This window comes from Tachypleus tridentatus, chromosome 9, assembly GCF_004210375.1.
Source record: "Tachypleus tridentatus isolate NWPU-2018 chromosome 9, ASM421037v1, whole genome shotgun sequence".
Classification (NCBI taxonomy): Eukaryota; Metazoa; Arthropoda; class Merostomata; order Xiphosura; family Limulidae; genus Tachypleus; species Tachypleus tridentatus.
Genome location: NC_134833.1, coordinates 18956965 through 18972220, shown reverse-complemented (window position 1 = coordinate 18972220; position 15256 = coordinate 18956965). Strand labels below are relative to the sequence as shown.

Below are 15256 nucleotides of genomic sequence, written 5' to 3'. Positions count from 1 at the left end.
TATTCACAGTCATGGTTTCCTTAATTGTAAGACCTGTCATATACAGGAAAATGGAATTTCATCTGTTACATACTGTACATTTTTTATCATTTAGGGGTTTGTGGTGGTACAGTGGTAAGTCTGAAGGCTTATAATGCTAATGAATTTTATATATATATATGTATTTGTAGTGGCTAGTTTGCAGATGACCCATTATGTAGCTTTGTGTATGACAACAAAACAAACAATTTTTAATATACTTTAATGTTTTTTTTTTTAAAAAGTATCTTCACATACATTGCATGTGATTTAGGCAGCCTTGAGAACAAGTTCATGTCAAAATATAGTTTTACAGTTTTCATTCTCAGTTTTGGAAATTATCAGTAGCACTGAGTGAAAAGAAAAAAATGTTGGAGACATAAAGCAAGTTTAATGTGACTTACTTGGGTTTGTTTACACAGCTTAATGTAGACATGTTGCACCAATGTTTACTGGCTATTTTGTCTTCTGGATTTAGAACTCTTGTATTATATCTCATATAAGGGTGTTAAAACCTGATGTACAGAGTATTTGCACATATCTGTGAGGGTAAATAAGATAATTGAAAATATAACGCTTTTGTTTCAGTCTCCTGTGTTTTTGTGAACATCTGTAGTTATAGATTCAGTTATAGAGTGCCCCAAAACTACTACAGTAATGAAGACCTTGAATCATCACCTTCATACATCTGCACTCATTGTCATTATATGGCAATGTTCCTTGGCACTACAATGGCAACTTTTGGAATACCATACACGAAGATAGAAATCTCGTACAATTACCACTATTAAGTTTTGTAAATGAAATGTATGATTCATACAGTTTCCCAAATCATTGTGGATCATGGCTTGAAGTATATACCTCAGAAATTTCCATATTTGTTGAAAGTGTCACTTTTTTATTTATTATAGATGTATGATAATGCATTATTCAGTAATTCATTTTGTAAGTTTAAACATAACAATGAGTGCTAATAATTATTTACGTTAATCATTAACACTTGTATGTTGCTATAGTTACCTGCAACGTCAATGAACATTTCGTTTGTTACTCTCTCGGGTGCGATGTAGAAATGAACAGAAACATGTCTTCCTAAAGCGTCTAATTTTCAGCTTTGTGATTATTAAATCTTTATTATAATTTTAGTTGAGTAATCTTTTGCCATTAATCTCCAGAGGGCATTGAAAGGGCAGGAGCTCATTGAAAAACAGGAAATTCTAAACAGTTATAATGCAAGCATGTCTTTGTGGGATGGGGTAGGGTGTTTGAGCTCTCTTTGGTACACATGGGGTAAAAACACAAGAAGCAAACATATCCTTATCCTTGTTTATTCTTATTCAGTTGGTCTTATAAACATCTTTATGATTTAAATCTAAGCAGAATTATTTCACTATAACATATCAAAAGTATTTTTTTGTTTAATGCTAAGAACTTGTTTCTTTTCTCGAGTAACACTGAGAAAACTAAGGTACATAATCAGGTGTATTTTTTCATAGTTGTTGACAATCTTTACATCAGAGAAGAAAAAGGTACTTTTTGAGTATAAGGACAGGGGTCCAAGTACCTCCCCCCCCTCACATTACCACCAATTATGTGTCATCATTCTTTTCTTCAGGGAGAGGGAGCATATATCTTGGTGCACGGAGCTCCTACTAAAGTGAAAATAATTCCTGGGATTCTTCTGATTTAATAATACAGTGGCCCAGTAGTTAATATTTTGCTATTCAAAAACATTGCGTGTATTAAACTCAGATTTTGTAGAAGAGATGAATATTTTGTTTTGTTTTGATAAGAATATACTTGTGTTTTTATTTTTCATTTTTGCCACTTTTCTTGACAGGAAAATGCAGAACTTGTAAGGCAGGTAGACTATGAAACAGTCACAGTGTTTGAGAGCCCTTATGTGGAAGCTATTAAATCACTCTGGGCAGATCCTGGTATCCAAGAATGTTATGACCGAAGAAGGGAATATCAGCTCACGGATTCAGCGAAATAGTAAGTGCATACAGTATAGAAAAACTGGTTGTTATTGCATCTGTTAACTCAGTTTTATGGTTACTAAAAACAGAACACTTACCAAAGTTACACAAGCATCAAAGTGAGACATTGATCTGAAAAGGTACTTTCTATTTTAATAAATGTAATTTTAATAAAATTAATGTATTTAAGAGAAGAAAAACAACAATATGAAACTAAATTATGATATCTTATACATCTAATTAAATTAGAAACCAAATTAATTTTTGTACAAGAATAGAGTAATTAAAGTAAATTATAGGTTTATAGCTCTATATTCAATGAAATGCTGTAACAAAACTGTTACGTTGATTAATGATGTAAAATAGCATTTTATTCATGCAGCTAAGTGGCTTGATACTTTGTTCTGGATATTGAATACTGTATGTTTTTGTTGTTGTTTTTTTAAATTTATGTATGTATGTATGTATGTATGAGAGTGTGTGTTTAAAAAAGTGTTTTTGTTTGCACACTAACTCTTCCAAACCTATGGTCCAATCTCAACCAAAATGTTTATGTAAACACAGTGAGCTGTGAGAAATGTCCTAAGGGATTCAAAACTGAACTTGACCCAGTTTTTAGTTTTTAAATCTTGTTGGTTAATCACTCTCAGCCTGTTGAGTCAATATCAAACAATCTTGAGAGATTGACACTTTAGACAACATTATATATTTTAAATGGGTTCGAGGTCAAAGTATGAAAGTTGCTGGACTGTTTCTGAAACAACCATTCTTTTCTCCTTGTAAAGTGTTCAAAGGAGAGATCATCTCAAAATCTTTATTTGTTGATAATAAACTATAAGTGTTTATGAAGAAGCTTTGTTATAATTTTAAAATTTTGAGATAAACTTTTATTTTAAAGTTATTACTTTGAAATATATCATACTGTTAAACTTAAATTGTTTTAATTAAGTTTTTCAAACATACGTATGTCCCCTCACACTATAGCTATTACTCAGCTGCAAGGATTTCCTTCCTCTGCCCATCAAGTCATTGGGTCAGATTATTTTCTCAGTTGCTCCAGTCTTTTATTTCTCACTTAATTGCCTTTGGAAATACCTGTATCATGATATTCTCCACCTACACCCTCTATCCTAATACTATTTATATATATATAAGAACTTCATACATATAATATTATCACTTTTCATTGACAAAGTGTTCACTAACAGGTTTCTCTGCACTACGACCATTGAAAGTACTTTGTGCTACATAATTGTTATTCATTCTTCAAAAAAAAATTGTTTAGCAAACCAATATATGGTATGAATTCCTAGGTTATATTATACTTTTATTATATCTATTATACTTTTTGCTATGGAGGAAAATCAGGTCTCTCCTATCCCACACCTCATATCTAGGATTGCTCGACAGTTGGGGAGAAGAAATCATTCTCAACTGAGGTTGTTTGTGACCTTATATATAAGGAGATTAAGATGTACTTGGTGGTGTTTCTCCAGTGGTCTCTGAGGCAGTGCTTGCAGGTAATCCTAGAAATTCTGGAGAGAATTCAGATTAACCTTTTTCCAGTGCCTTATTTTATTCTGTTGGCTTCTCCAGATGCCAAACTGGGATCAGTCACCTCCAGGTCCTTTTCTCCAGTTAGTAAATCAAGTATGTGATGTTTTGGGTATTTCCTGGTTGTTTTTGAGTAGAAATTTTTCTTTACAGCAAAAAGTCTAAGGGTGAATACTTGTTTCTCTCTCAATCGTGCATAACAGTTGGGCTCGGCTGACTCCTATCCAGTTTCATGCTATGGAGCAAGCGGTCCAACTCCTAGTCACCTCTTCTTCTCTTGCTGCATGGATAGTTTTTATTTTTTGAAGATGTCAGCATCACTTGAATCCCTTGTTCCTTCACTGGGCTATATTCAATCAATGGATAATGAACAGCAGTTTGCTGGATTCCACAATCTCTTTATTCAACATTAACATTTTTAGTCACAAATGGTGAATAGATTGGAATAATACTGTGGTAGTTGTTCCTTTGCCACCCTTGTCTAGAGATCCATCTTCTCATGGATGCCTTGCTTCAGTGATTGGGTGTATTTATCAACAGTTGGGAATTCTGGACCCTTTAGAAAGATGACAAGGCTTCCCTACACAATGTTTTAGAACTTCTTGCTATTCAAAGGATGATATATTAAGGGGAAAAGATTATCATGCTTCACTTGGATAATTTCATGGTAGTGTTTTATATTTACACTCAAGGGAGCACTCTGTACAGGTCTCTTTGTTTCTGAATCTTTATTGGGGAGGAGGGGAATTCACTTCCTGCATAAGTGCCAACCAGAACTTGTTTTTTTACCTGGCTCTTTGACATAGGTTTTGCAGTTGTCTTATATAAGGTGACCTTATTGACGACCAAAAGATACTTGAGATGAAATTTATTTGAGTCCCCAGCGTTCACCAGCCTCCTCAAGTCATTTTGGGTCCTTCATCCTAAACAGTTGTTTCAGTTATGTAACTGGGATATTAGCTTCATATACAATGTGCAACCTTTCCATTGAAGTTTGTCTTTTGTTGCTGCTGGTCTGTGGACCTCACAATTGGAATTGTTTATGCTGAATGTGCACGGGATGCTTTATCATTGTATGCATATCCTCCGATATCCAGATAGGTTCTTCTTGCCTAAGACACTAGCAGCCAGGAGAGGGTATAAATCCTTTTCACCAATTCATGTGACTGCTGTTTCTCACTTTTATGATCATTTGGATAAAAATTGTTTATGTCCAGTGATGGCCTTGAGTTGTTAAGTTGCCAACACTAACACTGTAGAAGTGCTAGACAGAGACTTTTTATTCACTGGAATCCTTCAGTTTCCTGGTATTTAATGCTGGTTACTTTGTGGATGTGGGTACAAAAAATTATTCATATCGCTTATTCTGGGCTTCCTTTGGATGTGAGGATACTTCTGTGAATCATGTCTCATCAAATTCATCACATTTTCATGCCTTTAGCAGCCCTGTTGAGTTACCCATTGAGGTTGTTGTGCAGGCTGGTATGTGAACCTTCTCTAATTATCTTTATCTCATTATTTACATGATCTAGCAATATCTTTTTTTGAGAGTTTTCAATTACCTTCTGTAGCTATCTTAACCACATCTATTACAAGAAGGTGAACCTTCATTACTAATTTTGTCGTCTTTACTTTCAGGGTCTCTTATAATGTTTTCACAAGATGCTACTACAGGTTGCAACAGACTGTATAGATCTGAGGTGTTCCATAGGACCACTTAGAGGCAAACTTTGTGGTATGGCTGTTATGCTGGACCATCACTCGTAGACTGTCCTGAGTGAAGCATAAGATGATTACCCCTATTTCTGCTTATCATTGGATTGAATGAATTAAAATTTGTGTGAAAAATTTAGGGAACTTCATCTTATTGCACCATTTTCAGAAAATCGTTCCTCAGGGCTCCCAAACATACATCATTACCCTGTTATTCTACTATTACAGCTTGGGAGTCCTTACCATGCCCAGTTTCCAGTCACTGAGTTGGTGGATGGAGGTTTTTCTCTCCAGAATGTTCAAGTAAGTTTCCTCCACTCTTGGAAAAGAAGGTGAAGTTGGGGGCCTTCCTCTCCAAGACCCTGGAAGTTTCTTCTTGTTTTTTTCCCAGACTTTGGTAGAAAAGACACCAGCCTAAGCAGGAGGCTGCTAATAATACTGGATCAGATTTGACACTTGACTATCCAGTTGGATTGAGTGTAGCCCTTCTTTTTAGTTAATACTGGTTCAGTACATTGTTTGTGGATCCTTGGTTGAACATAGTATGTACCATGCCATTCCCATAATTCCAGGGACAAGCAGATTTACCTTGTCCACATAGATGTGGAGTCAGGATGAATGTTCATAATTTCAGAAAGTATGAGTTTTGTTACTTTGGGTTGAGTATGATATACAGGATCCCATCATTTCTAGTTTTGTTACTTTGGGTTGAGTATGATATACAGGATCCCATCATTTCTAGTTTTGTTACTTTGGGTTGAGTATGATATACAGGATCCCATCATTTCTAGTTTTGTTACTTTGGGTTGAGTATGATATACAGGATCCCATCATTTCTAGTTTTGTTACTTTGGGTTGAGTATGATATACAGGATCCCATCATTTCTAGTTTTGTTACTTTGGGTTGAGTATGATATACAGGATCCCATCATTTCTAGTTTTGTTACTTTGGGTTGAGTATGATATACAGGATCCCATCATTTCTAGTTTTGTTACTTTGGGTTGAGTATGATATACAGGATCCCATCATTTCTAGTTTTGTTACTTTGGGTTGAGTATGATATACAGGATCCCATCATTTCTAGTTTTGTTACTTTGGGTTGAGTATGATATACAGGATCCCATCATTTCTAGTTTTGTTACTTTGGGTTGAGTATGATATACAGGATCCCATCATTTCTAGTTTTGTTACTTTGGGTTGAGTATGATATACAGGATCCCATCATTTCTAGTTTTGTTACTTTGGGTTGAGTATGATATACAGGATCCCATCATTTCTAGTTTTGTTACTTTGGGTTGAGTATGATATACAGGATCCCATCATTTCTAGTTTTGTTACTTTGGGTTGAGTATGATATACAGGATCCCATCATTTCTAGTTTTGTTACTTTGGGTTGAGTATGATATACAGGATCCCATCATTTCTAGTTTTGTTACTTTGGGTTGAGTATGATATACAGGATCCCATCATTTCTAGTTTTGTTACTTTGGGTTGAGTATGATATACAGGATCCCATCATTTCTAGTTTTGTTACTTTGGGTTGAGTATGATATACAGGATCCCATCATTTCTAGTTTTGTTACTTTGGGTTGAGTATGATATACAGGATCCCATCATTTCTAGTTTTGTTACTTTGGGTTGAGTATGATATACAGGATCCCATCATTTCTAGTTTTGTTACTTTGGGTTGAGTATGATATACAGGATCCCATCATTTCTAGTTTTGTTACTTTGGGTTGAGTATGATATACAGGATCCCATCATTTCTAGTTTTGTTACTTTGGGTTGAGTATGATATACAGGATCCCATCATTTCTAGTTTTGTTACTTTGGGTTGAGTATGATATACAGGATCCCATCATTTCTAGTTTTGTTACTTTGGGTTGAGTATGATATACAGGATCCCATCATTTCTAGTTTTGTTACTTTGGGTTGAGTATGATATACAGGATCCCATCATTTCTAGTTGCCTTTTGAAATTCTTCAGGTTGAGGAGAAAGTTTGTCCACTTTGGTGTTGGTTACATTCTTGTCTTGATTCTGGTAGCTTGGAATACATCAGTCGAGAGCTAAAGGTTGAGATCCGCTCATAACACAAATATGTGTGTATCTGTTCTGGTTCAAATGTCCTAGCTACCACCATGGGATATAGGGACCATTTACCTATAATTTCAACCCTGAGTAGTGGAACCTAGGTTATCTAGTTAGAGTCTGACCAACAGTGGTAACTGCTCATTTGAAATTTCACCTATAGTGCATGAATTAGGTGTCAAACAAAGGGCATAGGCGTCCTGGATTGTTTTAAGTGTTGGTGTTAGAGAATACAGATTTGGTCTGTCTAAAAAAGTGACAGTATTCTTATGTACAGTTTCAAGATAGAGGGTACTTTGAAGTATGTGGTGAATGTCAGGATTCAAATATTGCTAAGTGTAACTATCCTGTTTTGCAATGGGCTTAGTATAAAGTAAGAGTTAAGTATTTATATTGTAACTTTTGATGCAGTATGGGTGTCTTCACAAAATTTGATACTCTTAGTAAAGTTTGCACAAATTTGTTTTGTGCACAAGAAATCGGATATTTGAAAGAAGTATTTTTACTAAAGATTTGTTTGTTTTGTTACTAGACCAAGTGCAAAATGATTTTTGTGATATTGTTTTTGTCCCAAAAATCTACATTTCAAATATTTGTTTTTAATTGGACTTTATATTTTGTCTGTTATTTTATCTACTTTAACTGCATAAATTTGACTGACTTTGTAACCACCCTAAAAAGTAGGAAACAAATACAAGTTTTTTTTCATTGGCTACAGATTATAACAGATTATAAACTAAAAATACATATTTAGGCTAAATTGCTTAAATCTCAAAACATTATATATTTTTATGTATACAGATGTATTTTATTTATTATATTGACTTCACAGCCATGCCTGACTAACATTACATGACTTGCTTTGATGCAGTGCACATGCATTCATGCTTACTGTATCCAATAATGTAAAACTGATCTTTAGTCTTTACAAAGTAACCTCTGTTGGCTGTGTTTTAGTGGACTAGTATTTGGTTAAATAGAGTCACATTTTAATTATCACACATTATATATAAATTATTACTATGTACAAATAAGTTTTTAAATTTATTTTTCTTAGAACATAGAAGAGTAAATAAATAAACAACCTCCTTTCACCCATTCAGTGTGGATTCCAAATACATCACTTCACTGTGGACCTCCTGATTGGACTTAAAATGCCAATCAGGGAAACCTTTCTCAAATGACGACATCTTGTTTGTGTATTTTTTTTTACCTTGAGAAAGCTTATGGTACAACATGGTGGTATGGTGTCTTGTCAGACCTCCACTTGTATGGGTTGCAAGGCAATTTACCAATTTTTATTAAACATTTTTTTAATGAATCAGCGATTCCAGGCCTGTGTGGGTTTCACACGTTCCCATTCTTTCCCAAATCTCAACCACAGCACCATTTTAGACGTGTTTTATCCTGAGGTTTACCCATAACGTTGGACAGCATCATCAGCAATGGCGACACTGCCCACCTTAGAAATGTTTTCAGTATTTTAAAGACCATTGACCTTTTTAACACTTTAAGTTTTTAATTCATAAATTAAACCATATTCTAAATTCCTTTTTGAAGTACAACTATTTTGATATGAAATTAGAAAATGGCAGTGACAGCAAATAACTCAAAACCAGGACTGGAAAGGCCAACTTCATATGACTAATGCTGATGTTTGTACATATGTTAGTCATCCTGGCAAGTTATGACCATTCAACTTATGCTACAAAATATCCTTTAAAACTAGTATTACTATAATTTCTCTCGTATTGCTGTACACTAGACATACAAATTGGATTTTATGCTGTTTCAGTTTCAATTCAAAAATTCAACTTTGTTTTACCTTGATTCTATTTTATGAATTTTATCACTTTTACTGTTATCCTTTTACTGGATGTTTGGAGCAGATAGTCTAGTTACTTTGCACCATAAAACTCCAAACTCACCACCACCTTCCCACGACTGTCTGCTGGCAGTGAAGAGTGATATAGATGTGGGACATTGTGGGCTTAAGTACCCACATATTGTTCTCCTAATTCCTAAGTTTCTGATCTTCTTATGTGAGACTAGCGAATTGGAGGTTAAAACTTAATAGATGATGTATCCCCACAACAATGTGAAAGCTACTTTTGCAGTCACCTCCCAAACCAAAGATACATTTTATAATTCCACATTGTAGCATGTACCCTAGGATCTTTTTTAAAATGTGCAGCATAGTTTATTTAATTTTAATGTGTTTTGTTTATGGCTTAAAATTTATGGTTATATATATAAATTCAAGCAGACTAAAGATAATCTACCTTCTTGATATCTTGGTTCAGAAGAACGAGATGACTGGGAAGCACTTTAAAATGACAGAGAGTGACTGTGGGAACATTCTGAACTTTTAATTGGTTATTCACGTGTCATATATTTAAGTAATTATATGTAAGGGATTGTCACCAAAAATAGAAAGAGGTGAGCTGGATTACTGGGTTTTGTTAAGTACATAACCAATATCTCAGTGCATAGGAAAGATATGGAGTTCTTGTGTTAATATTCTAGCTTATCAATATTGGTAATTTAAGCTTCTAGTTTGTATGAAACTATGAAATTACTATTTTAACATCACAAACATTTAATCTGAATCAGTATTGCATTCAACATATCACGTGACTCATATAAATCAATATTTAAGTGTTTTTTTTTATATTTACTTTTAAGTTATGAAATTAACAATCATTTAATACTGAAATTTGAATTATATTCCACAATTTGATACCAGACATATTGACATAAATTTATAAAATAGCAGTTCAATAAAGCTTTGAATGCATGCCAGCAAACATGATGACATGGTTTTTGAGCTGGTATCCATCGGAATAGGGTTAAGTGTGGAATGATAGACTGAAGCAAGCAATTAAAAATCAGACCAATGCATAAATGAGCAAACGAAGAAACACTAGCAGTCCAGTAATATCTTCAGCGTGAGGGAAGGTAAGTATTATTGGACGTGTATTTTTTATTTGAGAAAATGTTGACTTAAACGTTCTCTATCAGGTGATAGGTATTTCAGCTTGTGAGATAGATTAAAAAATTTTTATTAGTGCATAACGCAAATGAAAAAGCATGAAAGTTCAGAACTGAAATTATGACTACAATGAAATCTAAAATAATTTAAGGCCTCATTTCAGTACCAGGTTTTCATTATTTGAAATACTTAAACTACAAATAGGGTAACTAACAGCAAAATGTTATCATAAACATTAACAGGTGTTTAAAAACTGTGAAGACTAAAAAATAATCCTTCAAAGGTATTATTATTCTAAACACCTAACTAGAAATTAAATTATTGTTTTTAATGCTTTCTTTATCCAAAATAATGAACCACTCAAAATTCAGTATTCACTTCATACTTTTTACTGTTAGTAGTATACAAAATACTGAGATGATCACTGTGTAATTAGTCATTGAAATTACTTGAGGAAAAATAAAGCTTATTGGAATAGTTCTTTACTAAAAGGGGGTTGCTTAAAAATATTATTATTCAATAAATCAATTAAAAACAAAAAAGGAATCCTCAATAATCACAGTTGTAATTAGATGTCAAATTGGACAAGAGATGGAGCTGTGAGATAAAAGTTTGTATATTAAAAATAAAACTGGTATGAACTGCTATGCTGAAGCTATAACTTGATGAAATAACACAATTACAATTAAATAGGTAGTTAACTGTTAAATTTTGGTATTTTTTTAATTAACAACATGGACAGTAATTTTTGTTGTTTTACCTACTCGGGCCATTTGGTCTTATTGTGAGAGCAAAATTGAATTTGTGAATTGAAAAAGAAATTGTAGAGAATTTATCTTTTAATGATTTTTAGATTTTACTTTATGCAGATAGTTAACATTTAGTTATGTTTACTAATTTGTATTACTTAATGAAGGGTTGGAGGTGTTATAATGTGATGGTCAATCCCACTATTCATTGGTAAAAGAGTATCCCAAGAATTGGCAGTGAGTGGTGATGACTAGCTGTCTTTCCTCTTGTCTTACACTGCTAAATTAGGGACACCTAGAGCAGATAGCCCTCAAGTAGCCTTGTGCAAAATTCAAAATTCAAACAATACGTAATGAAGTTTGAAGAAACATATAATAAAATCCCAAAATATGTTTGAGGCTATAAGCACCCACCAGGGAAAAAGTTTTTCATTTCACTCTAGTGCTGATTCCATGATTGGCACGTAAATATTATTCTAGTCTGTTTTCTTTATAAAACAGCATGAGGGGTTGTTAAACCTCAGTTGTAAAAGTTGTAACCAATCCTAGTTTATGGTGTCGATTTCAGTGCTATGTTATTACAATTGCTGCTTATTTCATATTTGGCCAATCATAGGACGATAAGCAAAGCACATGATGAAACCTTTTTCTCTGGATTTTACTATATAGCATGGGTGGTGCTTTTTATAGTAGCTGCCATTTTATACAGAGGTTCTGTTTGTAGTGGTCAATAGTATTTTATTTATAAACCTCAGAAAATTTATTTGCTTTTTGACAAAACTTCATGGGATGTGTGAGACTTTTTATTATTCTATTGTAGCTTAAATCAAGCTGTATTGTATCTATATATATTTATATTAATCATTTTATTGAAAACTTAAATTAGGTATTTCTTAGGAAAAACGTTGATCTATGGATGTTAGGGTTAAGATCTGTCAAGTAGATGATCGTTAAGTGAATTAGGCTTAGTAATTTGAACTGAATGAATTTGTAATTTTTTATATTCTTTTGCATTAAAATTAGCAATTTTAAGTTCAGTAATTGAGTTTAACATTATATTTAGTTCATAATAAAAATGATTGTGTTTCAAAAAATAACCTTATGTGATATGTATGTACTATTGCTACTAGTACTGCATAAGTTTGTATTTTCCTTTTTCCTATCTTTACTTTGTAGTAAAATGCACACTTTTGTTGTTGTTGCTTTATAGTTAAAAACAGTCACTGATATATAAAAAGTATTCTGATATTTTGCAAAGGGTTTAAAACTTGAGTACAATGGCAACAGTAAAAGCCATATGTTGGATGCGAAACACACTAAACACGTTTGTCTCAATAATAGAGGTGAATCTGTGTCATTCTCGCAGTTGGGGTGTTTATACACTGAAGAGCTTGAGTTTGCAATTCCAGTATAAACTTTGCCTATAACAAGAGGAATGCGAATATGACTAATCTTTCAAGAGCTGTAAAGTGATTTTCTTTGTAATTTAGGATGTCTGTATCCTTTGATAATCTCTTGTAACAGGATGTATCATGTTAATAGTGTCAGATGGTGTTATTCAAACTGCCTGTATGGTAACTACTACATATGTTCACTGTTAGTGGCAGTTAAAGTTTTGTCTGTGTAGTGAAACGGTGTGCAAGGATATGAGTTGAATGAAATGACATTCAAATACTGAATGCTCTCTTACTTTCCTACTTCAGTAATTTCAAATTCACCTGTGCTAGACTAAACACAAGTAACCCAAAACAGTTGTGATAACTTATGGAAAGCCTACAAAGTTCATGCTGCTGACTTCAGGTTTTTATTGGCACAATAAGCAAAAGTAAGGCTGCAATTAAAAAACTTGAAATAACAGTACATTTATGAAAAAAATTCAAATGTTTTTCATGTGCATATATAAATGTGAAGTGCTATTTAAGATACACATTGTTTACGTTCACTTTTAAGTATTATTTTCAATTTTGTATATTTGAAAGTATAAGGAAGGTATATGGTTATAAAGAAGTTCTTAGTGATTTCAAATTAATGTACTAAAACATAAGTAAGAATCTGGAATAAATATAAATATCATAATCATATCTCATAAATACCACTTCCTAATGTGTCTAAAGTAACGTGCTTTATATTTCTTAAACTATGTGTGTTTATGAAAGTTCTTAGGAAGTTTCAAACAATTTCATCCACTAATTTTATTGTTGGAACAAAATATAGCAAGACTTGCATTAGCTACTCAGAAACTTGTAGTGATCTTATTAAGTCAAGTTTCACAGAGTATATTGTTTAAAATGATATGAAAGAGTGACTTTAAAATAAGAAATTTTAGGTCTTGTGTATGTGAAGGTGTTTGTGAATAATAAATAAAATTAAAGTAATGAAAATAAAAACGAAACAAGTTTTTAATATGCTCAATTGTACTGCATTTTGTTAGAAAAACAGAAAAAAAATCTTTAAATTGATACTAAACTATTCTTATAGGTCACCCTATAAAAAGGTCAGAATTTGTTTTATACATTTAAAACACATTTTCACCATGTAGAGTATGAATTGTAGAAATGTTCTTCTCACCAGTACTCTCTTTATCTTTCATATGTAGGGTTTGTTAGGTGTAGGGTGTCAGATTAATTACCAACCTTCAGATAATTGTCTCATCTACCCAGGTACTTAGGCCATAAATGCGACCTTTCTAGCAGCTTCTATTTTAGTTTGATAATGCTCAGTCGTATCTATCACATTAATTGTAATCTTTTTAACTTTCTCTTGTCCTTAATGAGCAAGAAGTGAGGAAAGTTTTGACTTAAATGTTACAGCTATATACTTCCATCATACTTTGTATTTATAGGAAAAATTAAAAAATTAATCTACTGGTTTTCATGTCTGGATATCCATAGCAATCATCTGAGTTTTCTTTCTAATATCCTTGGACAGTCAAGTTACCACCTCACCAGAATCTGGTTGTTTTTCGTGTCGCTTTCAGGTTATCTGTTAGTATCTAAATGGTGTAACAGTTTTCACAGTAGTTAATCATATCAGTGAAACTGTGTAAATGTGATAACGTCTTGTTGACTCTATAAAAGGCATGATAAGCTTTGTAACCAAGTAATGATTTCAAAGGAACATGAAAATGTTACTTATAAATACTTGTTTGTATATAGTGGTGAGTACAAGATGTGTAGATATTCATTTGTCAGAGCATGCCTTAAAGTAAAAGTTGTGTTTTCTTGTGTCAAACATGTTGAGTAGTAACTCATCAAACTATATTAAGATGATTAAACCATTTTATGAGGTACTGTATATGTTATACCTGCAGTATAACCAGAATGGGGGCCATTCATTATACTGCTACTTTAATGACACACAGACTTGATAATTGAACGAAAATTTCTTTATTTCAGGTAACTGATTTTAATAAGAAAAATCTGAATATTCCTTCAAATGCTGATTTCCATTATATCTCTTTTCAGTTTTCTTTAAATGCTTTGATTTCAGTTAAGTCTTCCTGTAGCTTTCAGTAGTGTTCTTTACAAAACTTTGCAAGAATGATTTTCAGTATTTATGATTTCTAAATATTGTATGAAGGAATCAATTTTTTCTGTCTTTTGTGCATGTGTGTGTGTGTGTGTATGTATTACCAAGTGTGTGTCTGACGTTAAAGATTTTTCCAAAAAGTATGTTGTCCATCATGTAAAGCTATTCTTAAGCCTTATATTTTTTCTTTTGTGCAGTTACTTGAGTGACATTGACAGGATAGCACAACCCAACTACCTTCCTGAACAACAAGATATTCTTAGAGTTAGAGTACCTACAACAGGCATCATTGAGTATCCCTTTGACCTCGACTCCATTATCTTCAGGTATCGTTTTTTTTTGTTTACAATTACTCTAATGTAAAAGATATTTTCTTTTGTTTGCCATAAACTGCTTCTTCCTAGAAGAAACAGTGAACGTAATTTTAAGGTTTAAATTAATTTTTTATCCTTAATGGGGTGATACTATTTTAAAGGACCTGGTTTAGACATCAAGAAATGTCCACACATACACACACAAATAAAAAAGAAAGATATAAAGAAATAAAAAAAATAAAATAGCCATGCTTGCCTTTGTAATAATTGTAGTGCTTCACATAACCAAAGCTAAGGCTTATATAACATCTTGAAAAA

The 15256-nt window shown here is 32.8% G+C and overlaps 1 pseudogene across 1 annotated transcript in view; it reads left to right on the top strand.

Annotated features, from left to right (window-relative positions):
- Positions 1 to 15256, top strand: part of LOC143224804 (guanine nucleotide-binding protein G(q) subunit alpha-like) — a 45385-nt pseudogene that overhangs the window by 14917 nt on the left and 15212 nt on the right. The window contains exons 3-4 of the transcript XR_013013452.1: positions 1859 to 2013; positions 14822 to 14950. The product of XR_013013452.1 is annotated as a guanine nucleotide-binding protein G(q) subunit alpha-like (transcript). The remainder of the gene's footprint in view (positions 1 to 1858; positions 2014 to 14821; positions 14951 to 15256) is intronic.